A 25,572-nucleotide genomic window follows, 5' to 3' on the forward strand; every position below is an offset into this window, starting at 1 on the left:
TGTAAAAGTGTTCCTGTCTCTCCACATCCTCGCCAACATTTGTTGTTTTGTGTTTTTTTGATAGAGGCCAATCTCACCGGGGTTAGGTGATACCTGTTTCTCTTAGGCCACAAAACAAGTCTCAATAAATTTTAAAAAATCAAAATCATTTCAAGTATCTTCTCAGACCACAATGGAATAAAACTAAAAATCAATTCCAAGAGGAATTCTTGAAACTATACAAATACATGGAACTTAAACATCCTGCTCCTGAAGAATCTTTAGGTTAATGATGAAGTTAAGATGGAAATAAAAAAATTGTGTGAAATGAAAAGCAAGACACAACATACCAAAACTTCTGGGATATAGCAAAAGCACTGTTGACAGGGAAGTTTATAGTGTTAAATGCCTATATTGAGAAAACAGAAAGATTGCAAATTAAAAATCTAACATAGCACCTCAAGGCACTAAAAAAACAAAACCCAAAGCTAGTTGTACAAAAAAAAAATAACAAAGATCAGAGCAGAACTAAATGAAATTGAGACTAAAAAAATTACAAAAGATCAACAAAACAAAAAGGGTTCTTTGAAAAGATAAAATTAATAGACGGCTAGCTAGACTAGCCAAGAAGAGAGATGATTCAAATAAACAACCAGAAATGTAAAAGAAGACATTATAACTGATACCACAGAAATGTAAAAGGTCATCTGGGACTATTGTAAACAACTCTATGCTCACAAACTAGGAAACCTAGAAGTAATGGTTAAGTTCCTGGAAACATACAAACTCCCCAGATTGAACCAGGAAGAAATAGGAATCCTGAACAGAGCCATAACAAGTAATGAGGTTGAATCAGTAACAAAAAAATCTTACAAAAAAAGCCAAAGACCAGACAGACAGCAGAATTCTACCAGACATACAAGGAAGAACTAGTACCAATCCTGCTGAAACAGTTCTAAAAAAATCAAGAAGGAAGGAATCCTACCTAAGTCATTCTGTGAAGCCAGTATCACCCTGATAAAGCCAGGCAAGGACACAACAAAAAAAGAAAACTACAGGCAAATATCCCTGATAAGCATAGATGCAAAAATCCCCAGCAAAATACTAGCAAATTGAATCCACCAGCACATCAGAAATATAATATACACTACAATCAAGTGGGTTTTATTCCAGGATGCAAGGATGGTTCAATATATGCAAGTCAATAAATGGGATCCACTATATAAACAGAATTAAAAACAAAAACCATATGACCATCTCAATAGATGCAGAAAAAGTATTTGATAAATTTCAGCATCTCTTCATGATAAAACCCTCAAAAAACTAGGCATAAAAGGAACATACCTCAAAATATTATAATAAAAACCATATATGACATACCAATAGCCAACATCGTACCCCCCTAAGAACTGAAATAAGACAAGGATGCCTACTTTCACCATTCCTATTCAACATACTGCTGGAAGTCCTAGCCAGAACAGGCAAGGGAAAGAAAGAAAACACATCCAGACTGGAAAAGAGGAAGTCAAATTATCTATCTTTGCTGACGATATGATTGTATACCTCGAAAACCATAAAGACTCTGCCAAAAGACTCCTGGATTTGATCAATGAATTCAGGAAAGTTTCAGGATACAAAATCAACATACACAAATTAGTAGCATTTCTGTACACTATTAAGCCAGACACAAAATCCAGAAGACAATTCCATTTTCAGTAGTTATTAGCACCACACTCTAACCAACTGAGCTAACTGGCTGCCTCATTTTCAGTAGTTATTAATACAAAAAAAATACACCTAGAAATACATTTAAGCAAGGAGGTGAAAAAATCTACAAGGATAACTACAAAACACTGATGAAAAAGATTATAGATGACACAAAAAAATGAAAAAACATTCTATATTCATGGATTAGAAGAATCAATATCATTAAAATTACAATACTGCCCAAAGCACTGTACAGATTCAATGCAATTCCTATCAAAATGTCATTTTTCACAGAATTAGAAAAAACAATCCTAAAATTCATATGGAACCAAAAAAGATCCCAAAAGAACAAAGCTGGAGGTATCACATTACCTGACTTCAAATTATACAAGACTATAGTAACCAAAGTAGCGTGGTACTGTATAAAAATTGACACAGGTCAGTGGAACAGAATGAAGAATGCATACATACCTACAGCCAACAAATAGATGGACATAGATTGGAATAATAGACATTGGAGACTTAGAAGGATGAGAAGGTGGAAGGGGGTTGAGGGATGAACAGTTACTTTATGGGTACAATGTACAGTATTTGGGTGATGGTTACACTATAAGCCCAGACTTCACAACTATGCACTATACCCATATAACAAAACTGCACTTGTACCACCTAAATCTATAAAAATAGAAAATGAAAAAAAATGTTACAAAGGCAAAAAAAAAAGTGTTTCTCTAAGCACATTCGTAGAACACTCATCCCACAAGATTTGACACAAAAAATGGCCCTACCACCAATCCTGTGGTCTGCAAAAGCATATCACCATATTAAAGGACTCAAGTCTTGTAGAACCGTTGAAGTACTAGTGTGTGTTGTTTCCCAAACTTCCTTGTCCTTAATACCTATTAACCAGCTAACACTCTTGGACAAACAGTGCCATAGAATCTAGAATTGCTTCACTGATGACTTTGCTGTGCTCTGTACCTAGTTGTTTTGTTTGGGTGATAGAAGCTCACTAAGGTATTTTTGTCACAGACAAGGATATGAGCTTCTGTCTTCCTGTGAGGAAGGCCTGGAATGTCACTGTAGACACTGAAGACTATGGAACTCAATTCATAGCATGTTGACTTTTCAGAACAGGGGTGTGCACTCTATGCAGCCTTTTCTTCCTGTTGGCTTTGATTGATAAATGTGTTTTGTTACTGCGCTTCCAGCTAGAAATGCTAAAGCTGTGTAGCTAGTGGCAGCTCTACACTGTCCTCCAGTTTTGATGCCTGTGTGTGGCCTGATTGATCATTGAGCCCAAAGGTGTTCACCAATGCCAGGCCTCAAAGAAAAGCATCTAAGAATTTGGATCAGTGTTGAATTCTGTCCTGAGGCTATGTGGCAAAAGTCTGGGTTTGGTGCCCTTGTTTATATCATATCACTACTATAGGAAAAAGTGTGGTAACAAGTGTTTCTCAAAGTCTGTGATAAGGAAAATGATGGAACGAACTGGAGAAACGGGGAAGAAGGGCATGTAGACAGCCGCCTGGGCTGTCACAGCACCTGTATCTGCAGGGGTTGCACGGGTGTTGGTTGCCTCGACACAGCCCACTGGTGTCTCAGAGCTTCACAGAGGCTTTATGAACAAGCTTGGGCAGGAGACGGTGCTCAGGAAATATGTAATTTTTAACGTAACAGTGGTTTTATGATTTTGTTTATTTGAAATCTCCCATTTGAAGCCTTTTACATTATTAGTAATAGTGACAATCTCAGGATTCTCACTCTTCCAGTTGGCTGATGTCTTCTAGAACAATCCAAGCCAGAGGAAAAAAATCCAATCTGACCAGAACCATCGATCTTCTCTGTTCAGATCCCTCTGAATGTCACCATGAGGTACCAGCTGAAGGTCTTTTATTGAGCAGTGGTTCAAAGCGTCCACCCATACTGGATCCTATTGGTGCTTTTGTAGGGCAGACCGAGGGTGTGTGTGTGCTGGGAGTGGCCACTTTTGATCGTCTTTCTATTTTTCAGCTGCTTTGCTAGTGTCTGGTGGTCAGGACCCTCATGAGAGCCCCACCATCAGTGTACCTAGAGCAGCCCCGCAGCAGATGACCAGCTGTTTGGCTGACAGTCTGCTTTCAGCAGGAGCTAAAAGGGCATAGGCCACCTCTGGAGTCCTGGAGAGGTCCATGTGGCATCTAGGCTTTCAATACATCATCAAGTTAATGCCAGGGGAGCTGCCCACAGCCACTGCAGAAGCAAACAGGAGCAAACTCAGTAGTCCAGGGGGTCGGGAGAAGAGCTTTGGCCTTGGAATCAGGAAGCTTCGCCTGGCTGCATGTGTTATACTGCACAGAAGGTTATGCCAGTAAAATACCTGCCTTATCTACTTTACAGGCAAGATTAGAGAAGGAAATATGTGGGAAAGCATCTTAAACTGAGAACCTGATGTACAGATGAAGCCTACTACTAGGATCAGGTGAGGAGTATTCCTATCTGAGCCTGTCCTGGTGAAGACATATGACACATTGAATATAACTTTTATGCATGACATCAAAAGTGTTTATTAAGCACTTAGTTGATCATGTCTTACTGTATTCTCTGGTGACAATTTAAGTTCCCAGAGTTTTTGTCAGTTTGCTCACTACTGCACTGATTAAGGGATAACCTAGGATGAGATGAGGTCACGGAGACATAATCTCTGAGAATTTGGGGATATTTACGCACACACCTGGCACTCAGGATTAGCACTAGGGCAAGAGGGTACCATTATTTCATTACATGAAAGTTGGGCATAAACCATAGAGGTGCTTGTCTGCCTGATAGAGTGGAGAGAGTTAGATAGTGGAATTGCCCCCCAGAGCCCATGGGTCAAGCCAGGCTGACCTCCCTGGACTTACAGGTAGAGGCCAGGCGATAGCCTTCCATCCCAGGGTGGAGTTCAGTGAGGGAGTACACAAGCTTTAGAGTCTGATGGGTCGGAGCTCCGATCTTGTCTCTTGCCTTTATGAGTTGTGGGATGGAGGGGAAAGTACCTAAGTTCTTTCAGTCTTGCTTCCTCATCTGAGGATGGGAAGATGTCTGGTTACCTCTCAAGGCCAAGGATGAAGAGTACTTGGTGCAGGGCCTGGTATTTGCATGCCTGTTAAACAATAGATGTTGTCTTCATAGCGCTTAGGACATCATTTTCATGATGATAAGATGAAAAACAGCTTGGGCTTGCACGGTTTCCAATTGCATGAGACACAAGAGGGTGGCCAGGAGAAATGTGCCACTGACATTTACGTGTGCACCAAAGCAGAAGCAGCTGTGACAACGTTACTGGAATATATGACCACTTTCTCAGGCCCAGGTCTGGGCTTTCTGCTCTCTACTTTCTGCTGCTACTGCAGCTGCAGCCCCGCCATGTGTTTCTGAGCCTAAAGAAAAGAGCTTACCTAGGTCAGCCTGCCAGCCCAGCACTTTACCATCACTGGCCTGGTTTTTTGTTTTTTGGTTTTTTTTTCTTTTAATTATTGTTTTAAATCTATATGCAGTTTCTTAAGTGTCAGGATGACTTTATCTGTGCACAAAGGCAGACCCATACCCTTATGGGATTCAGGGTCTATGAGAGAACACCCCTTATGTGCTCTGCTTGGAGTTGTGCCTTTACTATATCTGAGGGAGCAGAGGCTTCCCTTCCCTGTTTAAAAAAAGGATGGTGGGCAGGGTGATTTTATTACCTCTTCCAAAGTCAAGGCACACTCTTGGGGGCTCATCTGGGTTCAGACTAATTTGAGCTCTTTGCTTTTGTTTCGTTTTCCACAGGTGGGATTATCTAAGGAAGGATTTTGGTTTTGTGTTTCTCTTTGTAACTGTGGAGTGCACTGCTTATACTGGCCAATTACAATGGCAGGAGCAACTGCTAAGGCTCAGGTACCCCCTCTATGACCCCCCCACCCGACATTCCATAGATCACTGCCGCCCAGTCCTGACGTGCTCAGGGTATTTCTGGCTGCCTCGTTGGGCCAGGTGCAGAGTGTATCTCATGGCCAGGGGCTGCTGATCTACTGGTCTCCTCCCCAGCTAGCTTCCAGTCCAACAGGGCAATATAGGCACAGGCCAGCATTTCCAGCCAGGGGCCTGTAGGAGACAAGTGACAATGGGAAGAGTGTCCGATGACCATCCTAGGCCTCTCTCAACTTTTCCTCATACTACATACCCATGATTCTCATTCTGACCACAAAGGTCAGGACGACACCCAGTGGGAGGCCGATGATGTAATATATGATGGCATTCACAATGGCACCAAAGGCCAGCTGCCCGGTTCCTCTCAGGACTCCACCATAGACACACTGGGAGGGGAGGCAGAAAGGGGAAAGAGGATAGCAATGATGAGACCGAGAGCAGGTGTCATGTGCAGTAGGCACTTTCCTAAGTGTTGCTTCCTTGAATTCTCACAGCATTATCTCTATTCCCTGAGGAGGCTGTCACGGAGAGGTCAGATCCCTTTGCCCATGTTACACAGAAGTAACTGTGTTTTGACTACAACTCTGGAGCACCCGGCTTCGCCTCCACACCATCACTGCCTCACTGGAAAGTAAAAGTAGAGCTGGTGATCAAACCCCAGTTGGTCTAGGCTTCACATGGTGGAGACGTGGTCTGTTGGTTTCCTGTGGCTGCCATAGCAAATTACCGCAAACTTAGTGGCTTAAAATAACATAAATTTATTATTTTATTTAACTTGATTACTTCTGTAAAGAAAAAATTTATTAGTTTACAATTTTGGAGGTTAGAAGTTTAAAATGGGTCTCACTGCACCAAAATCAAGGGCTGGTGCCATCTGCAGGCTCTAGGGGAGAATCTGTTTCTTGCCTTTCCCAGCTTCTGGAATTCCTGCATTCCTTGGCTCATGGCCCTGCATCACTCCAGCCTCTGCTTCCATCCTCACATCTCCTCTGACTCGGACCTTCCTGCCTCCCTCTTCTGAGGACCCTCATGATTGCATTGCGCCCATCTGGATAATCTCCCTGTCACAAGATCCTCACCTTGATCACATCTGCGAAGTCCCATTTGCCGTGTGTCACTCACAGGTTCTGAGGATTACGGTGTGGATATCTTTGGGGGCCATTGTTTTGCCCACCACACATGGCAAGCAAAGGTGCCAGCTTACCCATGTGAGACAGGCAGCCCTCACCCACTGCTGTCTGATTATGTCTCATCTCAGGGACGACGATTGCTCTGGAAAAAATACTGTTTGCTTTATTTGATTAGTTTCATTCTCCTAGCTTGATCCCAAATCTAATGAACTACAGGCACAGCTCATGCTCTGTCCACACTGTTGACCAACAGATAGTTGGTTATTTTTATTTTGTTCATGTGAGGGGGATGGGGAGTATTTTGTGGTTTGCTTGTACGCGTTTGAGCAAAGAGGTAATGCACTGGGATAGGAGATGTGTGCCTCTTGCACCTTGAAATGTGGTGCGCGCGTTTCTGGTTATTATATATCATGGCACTGTAATCTTTTTTGGCTAAAAAAAGACTTCTCTCAAATCATAATTGATGTGCTCTGGACCAGTATTGCTCAACTGGGGGTGATTTTGCCCCCAGGGGACATTCGGTAATTTCTGGAGATGGTTTCCATTGTTACAACTTGGGGGGTGCTACTGGCATCTCGTGAATGAAGATGAAGACCAAGGATGCTGCTAAACATCCTGCCATGCACAGGGCAGCCCCCCTACAGCAAAGAATTATCTGGTCTAACATGCCAGTAGTGCTGAGGTTGAGATGCCCTGATTTAGAGCATTATGAATTAAAGTGGCAATTTCAGTGGCAGGCTCACAGGAAAGGCCAGTGGTCCCACCAGCCTGAGGTTGTGGGCCCCTTGTTTGGGAGAAGCCATGAACCCAGTGGACTAAACAAGGATTTAACAGAGAGTTTCATGAGGTGAAACAGCCAAGGGGGTGGAGGGTGCTGATAAATTCTCTGCGTATCCCAAGTTGACCGGAGGCCATGTATACGTGTAGCAGAGACCTAGTCTTACACTATCAAGCAGCCATGCTCCCAGATATTTTCTCAAATGAGTTAAAAATATGTCCACACAAAAACCTGCACATGAATGTTTATGGAAGTTTTGATTCATAAATAGTATACTTAATAATATCCTATGAGAGAAGAAATAATGGGTTCCCTAAAATAGTTCTGTTTAATGTTCCTTGATGAAGGCTCTGAATATGATGCCAGAACACAGCCCAGCAAAAGTAGTTCTGCTGGAACTAAGAACATGTGGCCCCAGCATGTTGCTTTGTGAATGTCCAGCTTGATTCAAAAGCAAATCCTAGAATATTTAGTGAACTGGGTGGAGTGCACAAAGTCCTTTGGAAAAATCCTCAATAAATATAATTTCTTTCAATAGGCTTTTTATGAGTTGATACTTATCATACAGGTGTTTTTCCCCAGGCAAGGAAAGGCCTGGAGTGTGGTGTTCTGTGTTGCTAATTAAAAGCACATCCCTCTGCAGAGTTGTGGGATTTTAGGCAAGGGGTGTGTTCCTAAAGAATTCGCATAACTCATGATGGGAAGCAGGAGTCATATGAGTTCAAATTCTGCTTATTAAATGAGACTTTAGTGTCTGGAGTTTTTGGTGGTGGTTTTCTCATTCTTTTTAAAAATCAAATTCAAATTTGCATTATGTGGGACCTGTTCTTTAGTAATCAAAGGAGCAGAAAACTCAGGTCCTTCTGCATTCTGGGTTAATCCATTCCCCTGTAGAAATGCCCCTCTGCTCTGGCAACAGGATGTGGTTGCTATTGAACTCCTGACCAATCTGGGGCAGGGGTCAGTGCCCATGTCCCCATGGCCTGTTAGAAATCAGGAAGAGAAAGATTCATGAGTTTACACTGGTGCAGTTTTTCACTTCTTTGCTAATCTGCATTGATTTTTTGGCTTGTTGGAGTTGCAAAGAGGTGAGCCATTGGAATAATAATACAACTACTATTGGCAGATACTTTGGGCACTTACTCTCAGCCCCTCACACGTATTAACAAGTTAGTCCTCACAGCCCCACAAGGTCTCAGGGAGGGCAAATGAACATGAACTGTGTCCTGGACAGTGGTGCCCACACAGATGGCCTCAAATAGATGAAAGATGCTAAAAATCAGCAAGGCCTTGTTAACCAGGGCAATGGCATCTCTGCAGAAGAAAGGGAAGGACACTCACTGGGAACACTAAGACTGACTGTGTCCTTCCAGACCCATGTATACCCCTTCTATTCCACCAGCCCCTGTATCTCTGGAATAGAGGTAGTTTCCCCACACAAATGGAGCTGGCACTCCTAGCCCTGAGTTTCCTATGCCTCTGTGGGCCACATCTGAAACTTCAGAAGAGCCCCCACAGTTCTGTGCTGCCCCTCTGTGGATAAGCAGGTTGTGAAGGCCTAGCGTGGACAAGCACAGATGTTGGCTTCCTCCCAGCAAGAGCCAGCTCTGGGCTGTTCCTGCTTCCTTTGGACCCAGTGCTGAGCCAGTAGTGCTGAGGTTGAGATGCCCTGATTTAGAGGTGTGTGACAAGCCTCTGAGGACCAGCCGGGAACCACTCTGACATTTTCCAGAAGTCAGTGTAGAAAACTGATTACCTACTCATCACTGGTAAAAATATACCCCAGCCCTCTACATCCAGAAGCCTTGAATCACAGGGCTTGAAGCTGCCTGCATTAGAGTTTGGATTAGACACTCTCCCGCAGTGTTGTTGGGAGGGCAACACAGAATGATTTTCCTCCAGTGGTCCTCAGAGTGGGCGCCCCGGACCAGCAGCATCAGCATCACCTGGTGACTTGTTAGAAATGTAGATTCTCAAAACCCTGTCTCCTACCCACTGAACCCAATCCTGCTGCATGAGGCCTAGCAGTCTGTGTTTGACCAGCCCTCCCAGGGACGCCCACACAGGCTAAAGCTTGAGAACCACTGCTCTCCACAGAGAAGCTGATCTGAACCTGCCAGTCTCAGAAAGCAGAGCCGTGTTGTTAGAGAACACAAGAGTGGTTCAGGGCCGGGCGCAGTGGCTCACGCCTGTAATCCTAGCTCTCTGGGAGGCGGAGGCGGGCGGATTGTGTGAGCTCAGGAGTTCGAAACCAGCCTGAGCAAGAGCGAGACCCCGTCTCTACTAAAAAAATAGAAAGAAATTAATTGGACAACTAAAAATATATAGAAAAAATTAGCTGGGCATGGTGGCGCATGCCTGTAGTCCCAGCTACTTGGGAGGCTGAGGCAGGAGGATCGCTTGAGCCCAGGAGTTTGAGGTTGCTGTGAGCTAGGATGGCGCCACGGCACTCTAGCCCAGGCAGCACAGTGAGACTCTGTCTCAAAAAAAAAAAAAAAAGTGGTTCATTCTGAGGGTGGGAAGGGCAGCTCCGGAGCTCATGGGGATGCAGGGAGAGCCAGGCTTGCAGAAGGACCCTGGGCAGCTGGAGGGAGAGTGCTGGGCAAGACAGCCTCCAAAGAGTCGCACTTTTATCTAAGGTAAGTGGTAGAAGCCAGACTGTCTCCTGGAGAGTCCCAGAATTCCAGCAGCAGGGAAGGGGAGAAGTCTGCTGCTCAGGGAGGGGCAGCTGTCAGCTCAGCAGCTGGGGTGAGATGCACTGATTAGGGGTCACCCCTTTACTGATCCAAGCTGGGGTCCCCCATGGATCAGGGTCTGTCAGTGCTGTTCCTTTTGTCTTTTCCAGTTGGCATTTCCCTGGTCCTGAGCACCCTGTTGGGCATCCTGAAAAACCAACTGTGGTATATTTTTACCAGTGATGAGTAGGGTCAGATGGCAGGTACAGCAGGTTTGGAAACCTGGCAGCTCTGCCTCCTACGTACCAGGCCTCCCTCTGGCCCAGGCCCTTGACTCACTCATGCTGATGTTCCAAGGCCCACCAGGAGAGGACTCCCACTCACCTGTGCAGAGCACGCCTGAGACGCCGATCGCTTGGCCTGCACAGTATCCGCAGCTCCCAGAGCCATCCCCACTCCGACAACAGACCACGATGCTGAGCCCTATGGGGATCTAGGGTCACAGATAAGGAACTGTCAGGCGGCTGTCCAGGCCCTGGGATGGGGTGGGCTCCTGAGCCAGGGAGAGGCCAGGACGGGGTGGAGCCGTTCTTCAGTCTGGGCCAAAAGGGAGGACAGTGGAAGGCAGGAGGGGAAGGCAGGCAGCGTGAGGAGGGAGCGCATCCGCGGTTGCCGACGAGGCAGTGACGTCCGGGGCCGGGAGAAGGTGGGGATACCCCCAGTGAGCCAACCAACCCACCGCCACCCGCCCCGTCAGAGACATCACAGGCAGGCCTGGCCACTGAAATCAAAATCAAGTGAGTAAACAGATTTGAAGGAGGCGAATGTGGTCGGAAGTATACCAGAAAAGCTCCCTGTAAGAAGAAAATTTCAGTGGAAACCGTTTGTATAATAATAAGAATCACCTCCAGACCATCAGGTGGGGGGGTGGGGAAGGCACCCCGAGTAGCCTCACCGTGTGGGTCGCTGTGGCCACCTCGTAGATGACAGCCTGGGCAGAGAGATCCACCACGCTGAGCAGGCTCAGGGGAGAGGCACACATGTAGCCAGACACCACTGTCTGCCCAGCCAAGGAGACATCCCAGACCCTGGGCTGAGAGGTTGCTGCTCTGTTCTGGGGGCAAAGGGGCAAGTGATATTGAAGGGCAGACTGGCAACAACAACAAAAAGCTGTTCCTGCTTGGCCTTCAGCCGGCCAGGCAGATCCTGCCCAGTTCTCATGGAACACCCTGCAGGCTGCCCCTGTGTGGTCTTTCCAGATGAACTTGGCGCGTGGGGCATGATGAGGGCGTGACGAGGGCGGGGGAAGGCAGTGGGATCAGGGGCAGGCAACCCAAGTCCAGGTCTCAGCCCTGCTGCCGATTTTCTGTGTGACTCTGGACAGTCTCTGTTGTTCTTGGGGCTGGGCTTTCTCATCTGCAAATAGGGGGCAGGGGTTGGAGTAGACGAGGTGTCTCTAGGTGTCCAGCCCCAGCCTTCTGATTTTCAGGCTGCTTCGACTCTTCACTGAGCGCTGCCCACGTCCCCAGGTGCAGCTTCTTCAGCACAATGCAGAGAAAGAGGAAGACAGTCTGCATGAATGGGGAGATGGTGGTGGCGTGAGCTAAGCCCTGAGAAAGAAGGGAGGTCAGGGCGAGGACCCACACCAGCTCTGCCCTTGAGCTGCCCAGGGCCTTCTCCACCCCCTGGAGGAGGGGGCTCCCTGCTGAGAGCCAGTGTGGGGCAGGCATGGCCCTGCCGGCACCCAGTCCTGGATTGGACTGATGCCGGGCCCACAGGGGCCCCTGGCGGCTATGGCTCCACCTAGGCAGCTGTTACTACAGTGTCCTGGGAGCCACCTGCCAGTGCCGACTTCTCAGCCTCCCCTGGTGGGCTGGGGCAGGGGTGAGGAGTGGCTCTCCTCCCACCCGATTGGGCCCCAAACTGAGGTGCTGTGGGTGTTCTCAGGACCCAGGGGACTAGCAGGTCCCTCCAGTTCCCTATGACCCCCTCACTTGTGGATGGCACGGGCAGGGCAAGAATGAAGACTGACCTGCCCCAGTCAGGGGTGGGGTGCTAAGTGGGCAGCGCCCCCGACCAGGCCCCTCCAGCCCACCAGCCCCAGACTCACCTGACCCCCAGGTTCAGCACAGAAACCAGGGCGTAGTTGGCCACGCCATTGACACAGCTGCCCACCACACCGCTGAGGACCTGGGGCCAGATGATCTTCTGAAATAAATGAAAGCTGGCCTTGCTAAGGTGTGGGTGGGACCAGGGGACAGTGGTCAAGCCCAGGCAGCACATGGGGATTAGAATGGGGACTCTGCCTGCTCTTCTAGCCATCCTATTTCGGGGGCAGGGAGGTGGAAGAGGCTGGGACACCCAGCCTCTTGCTGGCCCCTATGCCAGAGGTCACGACCCAGTGTGGCTGGTTCACAGATGGTGGAAAGAAGCCAGAAGACTCCAGGCGCCCCTCCCACTGCAATGGCGCAGTGTGCTGGGGAAGGGGCTGCCCCTCTAGCCAACAACCTGTACCTGATTTCATAAATATTTTGCCAGCAGACCATAAGAAAAACTGCCTGTATAAAAAGCAAGCCAAAACAAATCAACAACAACAACCAGAAAAACACCGAATGAACATTAACAGATATTCCTTCCCAGATATAGGTAACCTAGTTTGGGGCAATTACTTCATCAAAGTATGTCTGGGACCCCTTGGGTGGGGCTGAAGCCCACGCAGCCACCTGGACTGTAGCCCTGCCTTGGAGGGAGGCCCTTTCAGGCTCCTACTCTGCTACAGAGGAGACAGCAGGCACGCTGGCTCTGGAAGAGCACGCTGCGACACACCTGCTCACAGGGCAAGCAGCCTAGCAGGCCCCTGGCTGCCAAGCCGGCCCTCCATCGGCTTAGGAAGGTAACCCAGGGGCCTGTGCACACCATAGGCCCACCGGAGCCAAATCCATGGGGCATGGCCACCCCAGGGCCTGGCTCTAGCTTTGGAGATAAGAATTTGGAGGGGCTGGACATGGTGGCTCACGCCTATAATCCTAGCACTCCGGAAGGCCGAGGCAGGAGGATTGCTTGAGCCCAGGAGTTCGAGGTTGCTGTGAGCTAGGCTGACACCACGGCACTCTAGCCTGGGCGACAGAGCAAGACCTTGTCTCAAAAAAAAAAAAAATGGATCTGGAGGGAGTGGCCTTGGACAAGGGGATGGCAGGAATGGAGCCATGCTGGCTGTGAGCGGCCTATGCTGAGCAGGTTCAGGACCCCACAGGGGGTGGCAGGCCCTCCCTGGCTGGAGAGGGCAGCGGGGGGTGTGTAGGGAGAAAGTGTAGTAGTGCATGTATTGGGGGCACTGTCCCTCCCCTTTCTTTCCTCTGTGAAGGGGAGCAGGGTGGGCATCAACTGAAGCCTGGTCCAGGGCCCGCACCTTCCTCGCCCCATCCTTCTCTCCACTTCTTTTCAGTGTAGAATAGTGATTAAGAGTACGGAGCTAGAACTAGACTGCCTGGGTTCAAATCCTGGCTCTGCCTCCTCTGAGCTGAGTGATCATGGGCAAGTTACTTAACCTCTCTGAGCTTCAGTTTCCTCATCTGCAATGGGGATAATTGTGTGTTTGTATACTTAATATATATTTAATATTTTACATATATTAATACATTGTAAAGGCAATATTGCAAAGTGCTTACAAAACAACATATGGTACATTTGAGCATGCCAAGTGTTAGCCAAGCATCATGCGTTACTAGTCAATAGTATTATTACTATCACTGGCAGTTACATCTTGCAACAGCATTTTATGGAGGGGCCTTGACTTATTTGATAAAGGAGACACCACAGTGCTATCTTCATAGGAGGTTTCCAGCTGACCCCACCCCAGTGGTCCTGGCTGAGAAACCCATCACCTGGCTCTGAAGAGCCAACATGTGATTTACAGGGAAGACTCAGAGGAGAAAGGATCAGCCCTTTCCGGTGGTTCAATGATACGGAAGAGATCCATAGTTGGCCAGGCCCCAGCGGTGTCATGGCTCTAGCCTTGCAGAGAGGTGGGTGTGCCTGGGTACACCCTGACAGGCCTGCACCTGCTGTAGGGGCACCCTGCCTTCACCCTGGCCCACTCCCTTGCCCAGCTCCCTCGCCAAGAACTCCATCCCCTGCTGCCATGGAGGCTACACTGTCAGAAGACGAGTTCAGCCTGGCAAGGCCCTCTGCCACCCAGCACTGCCAGGTTGCAACAGGTATTACTAAGCCGCAAGTCAAATAGTGAAGCGCTGGGTTCCAGATGAGACACACAGGTCACTGGGTCAGTCTAGAATCCCAGAAACGGACCCAAATAGATACACTGTTTATTAATTTAGTATTTAACAAATTAATGGAGAAAGGAGGGGAATATTCAATAAATGGTGTTAGAAAAATTTTGTTAGATGGATTACGGTCTTAAATATAAAAATAGAGACTCTAAAAAGGTTCAAAGAAAATATAGGCAAATGTTTATATAATCTCGAAATGGGTTAAGTCTTTTTAAGCTCATCAAAGACAGATATCACAAGGAATGAGATTTGCATATACGTTCAAAAAAAATTTTTTTTTTTGAGACAGTCTCACTCTGGTGCCCGGGCTAGAGTGCCATGGCGTCAGCCTAGCTCACAGCAACCTCAAACTCCTGGGTTCAAGTGATCCTCCTGCCTCAGCCTCCCAAGTAGCTAGGACTACAGGCATGCGCCACCATGCCGGCTAATTTTTTCTATATATTTTTAGTTGTCCAGCTAATTTCTTTCTATTTTTTGGTAGAAACGGGGTCTCGCTCTTGCTCAGGCTGGTCTCGAACTCCTGAGCTCAAACGATCCACCTGCCTCGGCCTCCCAGAGTGTTAGGATTACAGGCGTGAGCCACCGCACCCAGCCACATTCAAAGATTTTTAAGTCAAAAAATCAGTGGGGATGCCCTGGGCCCCAGGTTGGAGGAGAGACTTTACCGGGCCTGCGGATCTCAGCCAGCATCAGCGGGTGCTGCTACCACATGCTCGGCAGGTGGCAGGAGGCGGAGCCCAAGGACCCAACCACCCGAGTTTCCTGACTAGGGAGCTTAAATTCAGAGTAATATGTGGTTTGTAAGGTAAAAAAAAAAAGTTGTAACTTATCGAGAAATGCTTATCAAGAAATGAAGTGTACATAATATAAAATGAACAAAGCATCCCCGTGAGAAGGCATTTCTAAATTGAATAATAAACTCTGTAATTCATCAGAAATCGGCCCAGTCATCTTTCTCCTTTTTGGAGTATGGGGTAGCGCACAGACTTCATTTCTTAAAAAGCACCTATGAAGCTCCAACTATGTGCCGGCACGCGAATGCAAACACGATGCGAATCCCGAATTGTTTAGTATTTCTGGCCTTTCCTCCGCAGCGAAGGCCGGACGTCCATCTGCCCTGCCGGGCTCTGCACCGCCCTGGACACAGCAGGTCCCGCCTGAAGAGCCGCAGAGCAGCAGGAGCCCCCGCTGCAGGTGACCCCACGTGATGACGCCCTGCGCAACAGGCCCGCGCCAGTGCCCGGGGAGACGTCGGTGACTGGGGGGCACGCTGGGCCAGGCCGCCATCCCCATGCACCTTCGTCATGGCGACTGCTCTTCAAAAGCGCCTAACCAGCGCGAAGGCACATGGGGCTTCATGCCAGGTGCCCTGCTGGGAAGTGACAGCCAGGACCGAGCCCAGGTCCTCATGTCCACTATGAAGCCAGAAACCCGGAGTGAGAGGCACCCAGACAGCCCCACTGGACTGTGGGTCCCTGCAGGTCCCATCTGTGTCCCCTCAGCATCCAGCACACACCTGCACAGAGGATGCTGAACTTGGGAGTGAGGAGGTGAGTGAGCCAGGGCTGGGGTCCTAATTGTTTTTCTCTATTTGGTGACCTCTGGGGCAAGGGGCAACTGTTTCCATCCCTTTCTCCCCCCTGGCCCAGGCTCTTCCAGAGGGGAGGGCCTGTGTCCCTGCAGCACCTGGTCCTTGGAGCCGGGGCAGGGGTGGCTGCACCCCAGGGCCCATCTGACAGGCTCCCAGATCCAGGGGAGCGCTGGGGCCTTGCAATCCCCTCCCTCGCACCATTGTGCAGCGCCTGCAGGACTGGCTCTGACCCTGCCCAGCTCTGGGAGGCCCACCTACCCGGGGCATCGAGGTGTCACTTGCCGAGGACAAACCGCAGACACTGACAAGCTGGAGCCACACACAAGAGAAGACAAGAGCTCCTCAGGCGAGGCCCGAAGAGAAGAGCCCATGTCTGGGCTGAGGCCAGACTGGGAAACGCCACCTGGCCGGGAACTGGTGGCGGGACGGCCTTCCACCCAGCTCTGCCCTCTCACACTGTGTCCGTGGGCCAGGCCGCTCCATCTCCTGTCCTCAGGTCCCAGCTGTGAAAGCAGCTGTCCAGCCACAGGGACTGTGAAAACAGCTGTGTCTTCCTGGCCCTGAATGGCCACCCCAGACAGGCCCACCAGGAGTCCGGCGGAGAAGCCCCAGGGTGTGCAGGGCCAGGATGGTGCTCAGAGCCACCACGAGGGTCACCACCACCAGCTCCGCCTTGCCCAGGTGCCCACAGAACACAGTGCTCACGATGTGGATCATGAAGGTCACACCTGAACAGGGACTAGAGGGTGCCAGTGGGGTCAGACGTGGCACCACAGGCACCCGCATCCCTCACAGCCCAGCCCTGCACTGACGGGTCTCTCCAGGTGTGTGGGGGTGGCCCAGCGCCCCACAAGATCACGCACACCCAGCTGGAAGCTGGGAGGCCCGAGCCCGCTCCCCGTCTGCCATTGGCAGCCACAGTCACCCTGGGCTTCCGAGTCCCTAGCTAGGAGGGCCGTGATGTGCGGGCGGTGCCCAGCCCTGCGTGGCACGTGAGCTTGACACAGTGTCCGACTCTGCTGCTGCTGTTGTTTCATGGTAACGAATGGTCGGCCACGTGCAAAACAAGAACAGAAAGGACGGGGAGTAAATACGTCAAAATCTTAGTAATGGCTGCTGCTGAGGAGACACGGGGCTCATGCACCGCCAGGTCCCGTTTGTCATAGCGCCGTCTCTCAACCCAGGTTTTCCGGGAATTTCCATATGAGACACACGCGCCCCTTCTGGGTGGGGGCCGCCTGCAGCAGAGCACTGTCTGGCCCCACGGCCACTCCAGGCACTGTCCAGGGTCAGCTTGGAGGAGCCGTCCTGCTGTCACCAGGCTCTGGGTGGTGGCCCCTGGCATAGCCCAGCTGTCCTGGGGAAAGGCATGAGCATGTGGGCTTGTGCCCAAATGGCAGCTGCCCTCAGCCTTCCCCCACCTGGCTGCCCCAACCCTGCGTCCTCACCAGGGGTCTAGAAAGGGCAGAGAGTCCACACCTGGGCCCCAGAGCCTTTAGGGACCAGGCTGCGGAGGGCAGGGCAGCAGCCTGGAGGCTGTCCATTCCCAGCCTGGGCACTGGCCACCCTGCAGCCTGAGCCCCCTCTCAGCCACCTGAGGCAGTGAGCCGCCCGACGCCCGCCCACAGCACACACAGCCTGGCTAATGCATGAGGGGTGGCTACCGCCGCCTGTGGGACAATCCTACTTCCCTGAGCACTGCAGCCCTGCTGCCCAGCCCACTGGCCCCGGCCCCAGGGGAGGACAGGACAGAGGCCTGGGCTCCGGGGCTCCGGGCTACTCTCCTGGGGTTGGCAGTAGGGCCCAGGCAGGAGAAGGCCGGGCCGTGGGAGGTACGCTGAAGCTGAGGTGGCTGAGTCCCTGGGCATCTTGCGCCCCAGGCGTGACAGTGCCCGTAATGACTCCCATTTCTCACAGGGGCAGGCACCCTGCCCAAGGTCACCGAGCAGGTGGTGGCAGAGCCTGAGCAGCTCCCCCTAGCCCTGCCCTCCCTGAGAGGGCGGCCTCCCAGGGGTCAGGGGCCTGGCAAACACCATGGCAGTGTGGTCAGTCCCTGGCCACTCCCTGCTGGGGGGCCTAGAGATGGGGAGGGGAGCTAGGACACCTGGGAAGAGTCCCCTAGCCCTTCCCCTGCCCACGCCCCTTTCCGGAGCATCCCTGAGAGCCAGGAGTGACCCTGCTTGGGACAGCAGCTCACGCCTCTCACCATCCATTTTGCCCAGCGAGGCTGTGACTTGGTGTCTCACCCTGTTCCTCTCTCGCCCTCCCCATCTGCCTGTGGACACCTGAGGACCAGCAGGGAAGTGGGGGAGCTGTGAGAGGCTCCTAACTGCCACGTCGCCTGGCCCAGGCCTGGATTGGGGTTGGGGTGTGGGTTCAGCCCAGGAGCGGGGCCAGGAGGAGGGGCGGGCAGGACGCGGCTGTGGGATGGCTGGCCTGTCACCCCACACTGTGGGATGGCTGGCCTGTCACCCCACACGCCTGGCCTGGTTCTCACACCTACCCCTCGTGGAAGCTAAAGCAACTCCATCTTGGATGCTAATCCGCCCCTTCCACTCTGCTTAATCCCTGTTCCAGGAACGCCCCTAAGATCTCTGCTTTATCTACTGTTACCGTAAATCCTGCCCTAGGGCAAAGCAAACTTGACCATAAAGCTGGCCCTTACGCAGAGTCACACAGCAGCCATGCCTCTCCCTGAGGGTCCACTGCTGTTGTCCCACCTGTTCCTTCTGTGTGTCGCACTGGGTGTGGGGGCGGAGCGGAGTGGCGTGGGAACCCACCGTCCCATCTCATCTCGCAGCTGCCTGGGACACGGCTTCTGTTTGTAATTCTCCATTGAATGTTTCCTCCTGAGAAACTGGATTGTCAGCCTCTTCCTTCGGCCTCTCAGCTTCCTCGGCCTTTGGGGTAGGTTTGCTCAGAGCTGCTCACAGCAGAACGGCCCTGCAGTGAGGGAGTGGCCAGTGGGATTCCAGGTTGCAGCCCCGAGAGCTACTCGGACCCAAGGAAAGGAGGCGGGACAAACAAAGGTGTGCGCTGCGTCCACCAAGGTCGCCCCGCACACGCACAGCCCCTCGCCGCACGCGCGCACACACATGCTGATAGAGGAAGAAAAATCCCACTAAGCAAAACCCCTCCCCAGGGACAACCCCTATGTACTGCTACACTGCCGCCGCTCTTGCTTCTGCAAACTGCTTGCAGCAGCTTCTGCCATGGTAAGATAAGGCAGGAAGAAATTCCATAGAACTCTATACCAGGAACTGGGGTGGCTCGAGACCCTGCCCCACTAAAGATAACCACATTGTAACTGTGCCCTACACCCTCCCTAAAACGGAATGTATAAAAGACCGCTACACTCTCTGTTTGGGGCTCAGAATTTCATGGCAAGCCCCCTCTGAGCCCACCGGCGTAAATAAACCTGGTTCTCTCCACCCTTTTCGTGCCATTCAGTTTGTTCTAGGTCAGCTTTGCTGTGACAATACAGCACACACGTGCAACACACACACCCAGAGCAGCCTCCTGCAGGGACGATCCCCACTGTGACATGAGCCAGGAGGCTCCAGGAATACCAAGAAGTCCTCCCCCCTGGAGGGCTCAGCTGCTGTGGGGAGGGCCAGGTCCTCGGGTTCTGCCTTCATGTCACCAGTTGCCTGGGGTCCTGCCAGGTACACTCTGGGGCTGGGGCCTCTGTTCACCTTTCCCTGCTTGCTTACTGTTCACTGTATTTGCCCTTTGGCCCCCTGCAGGCCAGGAGGCCAATGTCCCTTCCTCCCACCCCTCCTCGCTGCCTCGTGACTGCAAAACACCTTGTTCTCCATTGGGAGGATGGAGAGTGGGGTCTCTGGCCTGCTGGTCTCTCAGGCCACACATACCTTCAGGGCAAAAGACAGTTGTGATGTCCCTGAGGCTCCCCTTGCCCCTCCTCACCAGCTACCTCCTTCCCTCTCTGCCTGCACGGATACCTCCTCCCTCCCCCACCCACGGGGTCTCACTGGGCACCTGCCAGGTGCAGGCCCTGGACCCCCAGAGATGCCTGGGGCTCAGTCCCTACCCTGAGGTCAGGCACTCCCAGTCCTGCAGGCAGAGGGAGGGGCAGCGCCAGCTGGCAAAGCCCTGGGGAGTGACAGGGAGACCCCTGTACAATACCTGCCAAGTGCTAGGGCTCCCAAAGCCCAGAAGATGGTGGGGTATTTCCATCTGAGGAAAAGTTTACCAGAAATAAAAATGAGTATTATTGAGCAATAAAAAGAAATGCGCTATCCAGCCGAGAAAAGCCATGGAGGAATCTTAAATGCACATCGCTGAGAGAAAGAAGCCAGTCGGCAAAGGCTACACACTGTGTGATTCCAACCCTGTGACACTCTGGAAAAGGCGACACTATGGAGACAGGAGGAAGATCAGTGGTTGCCAAGAGGGTCAGGGGAGGGAGGGATGAATGGGGCGCTCAGAGGAATTTTAGGCCAGAGAAACTTTTCTGCAGGATACTGCGATGCCTGGCCCTGCAGCCTGTAATCCCAGCACTCTGGCAGGCCGAGGTCAGAGGATCGCTTCAGGCCAGGAGTTCAAGGCTGCAGTGAACTGTGATCAGGCCACTGCACTCCAGCCTGGGCAAGAGTAAGACCCACGGAATGTACAACACCAGGAGTAAACCCTAGTGTAAACTATAGATTTTAGTTCCTAATAATGTATCAATGTTGGTCATCAATGGTAACAAATGTACCACCTTCATGCAAGATTTTTAATAACAGGGGAAACTGGCAGGGAGCTGGGGGTGGAGGAAGTGGGTAGCTGCAAACTTTATATACTTTCGTGCAATTTTTCTGGAAACCTAAAACTTCCCTAAGGCCAGGCACGGTGGCTCACGCCTGTAATCCTAGCACTCTGGGAGGCCGAGGCGGGAGGATCACTTGAGGTCAGGAGTTTGAGACCAGCCTGAGCAAGAGCGAGAACCCCGTCTCTACCAAAAACAGAAAAATTAGCCGGGCACAGTAGTACATGCCTGTATTCCCAGCTACTTGGGAGGCCGAGGCAGGAGGATCGCTTGAGCCCAGGTACTGGAGGTTGCAGTAAGCTATGATGATGCCACTGCACTCTAGCCTGGGTGAGAGAGTGAGACTCTGTCTCCACACACAAAAAAAACAACCCAAGGAACAAAAAACCCTTCTCTAAAAAACAAAGTCTATTAAAAATGATAGACAAAACAATAATGGGTAACATGTCTTGAGGTCTCTAGGTGACTGCCCCCCTCTTGCACACGTGTTTCCCTCAGGTTTAAGGGTGCAGCAGCAGCTCACTGGTAGTAGCCAGAGTCCAGCCACTCACAAAAGGACGAACAGAATGTGCACATCCGGCAACAGAACACCATCCAGCAGAAAAGGGCACGAGGTACTAATCCACTGCAACACGGACGGACCTTGAAAGCGGGCTGCTGCTGTTGTCACAGCCGCAAGGGGCTTTCCATCGAGGTCCAGCTATTTGTCGCGCAAAGATCCATTATTGAGGCGAGGATTGCCAAGGAGGAAAGGAATTTTTAATACAACAGACGTCTCGTGGGGAGAACAGGAGAAGCTGCCTCAAATCCGTCTCTCCAACTGTGGACATCGCAGGCTTTTAAAGGAGGAGCCACGTGGCTTGGGGCAGGCGGGGTGTATCTCTCAAGGGGCTACACTCATTGGGGTCACTGACGTTTGTTCAGTGGGGGCCGGAAATACCACGTGAAAGAATCCTGTCACAAAAGATCTGTGTGATTCCGCTTCTGTGAAATGTCTAGAATCGGCAAGCCCATAGGACAGAGCGATGAGGGACTTCCTGCAGCTGGGGGAGGGAGCAGGGAAGTAAGGGTGACGGCTAGTGGGTGCGGGCTGTTTTTAGGATGGGAAAAACTGAAATCGATTGTGCTGATGGCTGCATGTGTCTGTGCATATCCTAACAGCCATTGAATTGTATACTTGAAAAGGGTGAATATGGTAAGTGGATTATATCACAATAAAGCTATTTAAAAAGTAGGGGGGGAAAAGAATGCCGTGTAAGCTCTCTACATATCAAGGTTTTTATGTGTAGAGATGGTGAATGATTTCACGTGCAGAGACAGATTTTCTATGTTTTGGGAAAATATGTAAATGTAGGCTGGAAGCTCACCTTGGAAGCTCTCTCCAGCCTTTACACATGCACCCAGAGCTGCCGCGCCCAGTCTCGTGGCCCCGTGGAGTCCCCGCAGGTGTCCCAGAGCCTGAATTTTGGGCTGAAAAAAGCCCATCCCCTCATTCCAGTGGCAGGGACTTGGACCGAGAGCCTGAGAGCTTTGGCAACCCTGGTGGCGCCGAGCGAGCTGGCCAGGAGCCACAGGCCAATGTACAGGACGGCCCGCCCAGGCGCCTGGCGGCCCTCCCATGTCGGGCGGGAAGGAGACCACAGCCTCTTCGCCACCTGCGCCTGTCTGGGGCATGGAGGGGAGAGGTGTAAATGCCTGGGGCTTGCCGCCCCAGCCCGGTCTCCTGGCTTGCGGCACGACCAACCACAGAGGGCCGTGTCAGGGAAGGTTCCAGACCTGGCAGGTAAGGTGGGGCAACCTCACGGAGAATGGTTATCCTGGTGCCCAGGCAGAGCGGGATTCAAAGCCACAGCAAGTGTGCTGGGCCTCCCCCTGAGGATGGAGAGCAAGGGGGTGAGGGCATCCCAGGCCAGCCGCTGGGAGGAGCCAGGGCGAGGGGGGCCAGCTGCAGGCATTGGATGTTCCCTCAGCCAGTGGGGCACCATCGCGGGTGGGGGCCCGAGCCAGGGACCTTAGGGTCCTCCCAGGGAGAGAGGGTGGGGCTGAAAGACCAGCAGGGCTGGCCCGGGCTTCCGGGGGGACCGGTGGTGGTGCTGAGAACCCAAGTTTCTCCTTTGCTTCTCACTCACCTGTGTCCTCCTGGTGCAGAAACTGCTGTTATCTCTGTGTGTAACCAGACCCCCTGGGGATGTGAAAGTTGTCTTCTTTTTGTCCTGCCTCAGCGAGACTCGCCCAGGGGCTGTCCTGTGAGCCAGCAGAGCAAACCTTTCCTTGAGCACCTCCAAGTGCCAGGACAGTAGCAGGAGCCACCTTGGGTCAAGTACCCTGGGTGGCGTCTGGTATCCTGAAGAAGGAGGGTGGAGGGGCCTCACCATGGTTGGGCAGGGGGTCATCAGACCTTTGCTATCTTGGGGGAACCACGAAGGGGCACAGCCAGGAGGCTGGGGTGGGCAGAGTGGTGGCAGGGGGTGGGTGCTTGAGTGCCGGGACCTGAGCTCTCTGCTCCCTGACACATCCGTCACCCCGGGCCCTGTCTACTCTGCCAGCGCCCCCCTTGGGTGCGAACTTCGAGGAACTGCAGAAGCCATGGGTGGGACTCCAGCACCCACACCGGAGCTGTCCCAAGGCACCCCCAATGGGAAGGAGGGAGGACACCCTACAGCACCTACTTCCCCTGGATCTGAAGGAGACTAAGGCCAGGTCAGACCTCTCTGAGCTCCGGCCCTTGGGGGACTGTGGCGTAGCTGGGAGCAGGGCTTCCGTGGGGTTCTCCCAGGTGACCGCTCTGGCTCGGACAAAACTTAGGGATTTTGACATTGTCAGATAGATGCCAAAAGAATTCACTCCTTAGCTACGGGGGCCAAAAATTTTCCTTGGACCTGTTGCTATGAGGCAGCCTCAATTGACTTTCTGTTCAGGTGTCTGGGGCCTGCTGAGCCGGCGGCTTCTGGCCGTCCCCCTACCCGGTCTGCCCCAAGGTTGCCCTTCCAGGGACGGGAGGGGCTGTCGGGGCTCAGTGACTGCCCCCGTTGGCCAGCCCCCAGAGCGGAGGCACGTGCGGGCTGGGACACGCCCGCGCCCACGAGCGGGGAGGGCTGCAGGACGGGAGCGGGTCCCTGCTCAGCGCCAGCCGCCTGGGCCCGACCTCACCAGGCGGGGCGGCCGCTCTGGGGCCGGGGCGGATCCGCCCGGGACCCGGGGCCGAGCGGGAGGCGCGTGGGTCGTCCCCCGCCCTCGGGCCGGCCAGGTGTCCCCGCGACGCGTCCCCCGACCCCCGCGCCCCGCGCCCCTGGAACGCGTGGTCCACCGGACCCCTCTGCCGTCGCGCGGGGACACAGAGTCGCGACGCAGGCGGCCGGCGGGCGTGGAGCCTGCGGGTCCGTGTGGACCCGGGAACCCGGGGGAGGCCAGTCCGCCGAGGCAGCCGGTTTGTAAGGGGGAAGAAGAGTAGACTCAGAGAGAGGCAGAAATGGACAGCCCTGTGGCCTCCTGAGAGACAGGGCCACAGTATCATTCGTTCATTCATTCATTCATTTGGGGTTTTTCCACATTCTTTTCATTTCTGGTCACTTCGTGGCCTGGCTGTTCCTTTTCCTTAGGAGATTGCTGCCTCATCCTTCCATCCTCATTTTTTTTTAAACTTGAGATGGTTTGAATGGGCATCTGTTCCTCTTAACCCTATGACCCCTGACTACACGGTGCCTGTCAGGACGCCTGCGCTTCCAGCTCTCTCCCCACCCCCGGTCTAGTGTCCTCCCGTCCTCCCTCGTGGGCCTTGCTAGGGAGGTGACCACCTAGCACCAGGACCACCAACAGGTCACTTCTTGACCTATCGATCATATGTCGGCCTGGGTGAAAAGAGGACATGCCACTTGTTCCTCATACTGCACACCCTTTGAGGAGGTAGTTTGTTTGATCCAACTGGCTCTCACGAGAGAAAGAAAATACATAATTTAAACTCACTTCACAGAGACTTGACTTGATGATTCTGCCACTTTCTTGTGTTGATCTTGGGCAAATCGTTTATTCCCTTTAATGACTCGTAATGAAATACGGCATAGAGTTACTGTATCGTCCAGCAATTGCATTTCTGGGTGTATACCTTCTCCTCCCCTTCTCCTTCAGAAAGATGCTATGGTGGCCGGGCGCGGTGGCTCACGCCTGTAATCCCAGCACTCTGGTAAGCTGAGGCGGGAGGATTGCTTAAGCTCAGGAGTTCAAGACCAGCCTGAGCAGGAGCAAGACCCCGTCTATACTAAAAATAGAAAGAAATTAGCTGGACAACTAAAAATGTATAGAAGAAATTAGCTGGACAACTAAAATATATAGAAAAAATTAGCCGGGCATGGTGGTTCATGCCTGTAGTCCCAGCTACTTGGGAGGCTGAGGCAGGAGGATTGCTTGAGCCCAGGAGTTTGAGGTTGCTGTGAGCTAGGCTGACGCCACGGCACTCTAGCCCGGGCAACAGAGCAAGACTCTGTCTCAAAAAAAAAAAAAAAAAACCAGATGAGTGGATAAAAAAAATGTTGTATTTACATACAATGGAATATTATTCATCCATGAAAAGGAAGACAGTTCTGACAGATGACGTGGATGAACTTTGAAGACATTATAGCTGAGTGAAATAAGCCAGTCACAAAAGGACAAATACTGTATGATTCCACTTATATGAGGGACCTAGCATAGTCAAATTCATAGAAAGTAAAATAGTGGCTGTCATTG

At 51.7% G+C, this 25,572-nt stretch overlaps 1 pseudogene; it reads right to left on the reverse strand.

Moving 5' to 3' along the window:
* Positions 1-3,707: 3,707 nt before the first annotated feature.
* LOC105816078 lies at positions 3,708-17,947 on the reverse strand (annotated as a pseudogene).
* Between the last annotated feature and the right edge of the window lie 7,625 nt (positions 17,948-25,572).

The sequence above is a fragment of the Propithecus coquereli genome, unplaced genomic scaffold (assembly GCF_000956105.1).
Source record: "Propithecus coquereli isolate 6110/MARCELLA unplaced genomic scaffold, Pcoq_1.0 Scaffold355, whole genome shotgun sequence".
In the NCBI taxonomy this organism is placed as follows: Eukaryota; Metazoa; Chordata; class Mammalia; order Primates; family Indriidae; genus Propithecus; species Propithecus coquereli.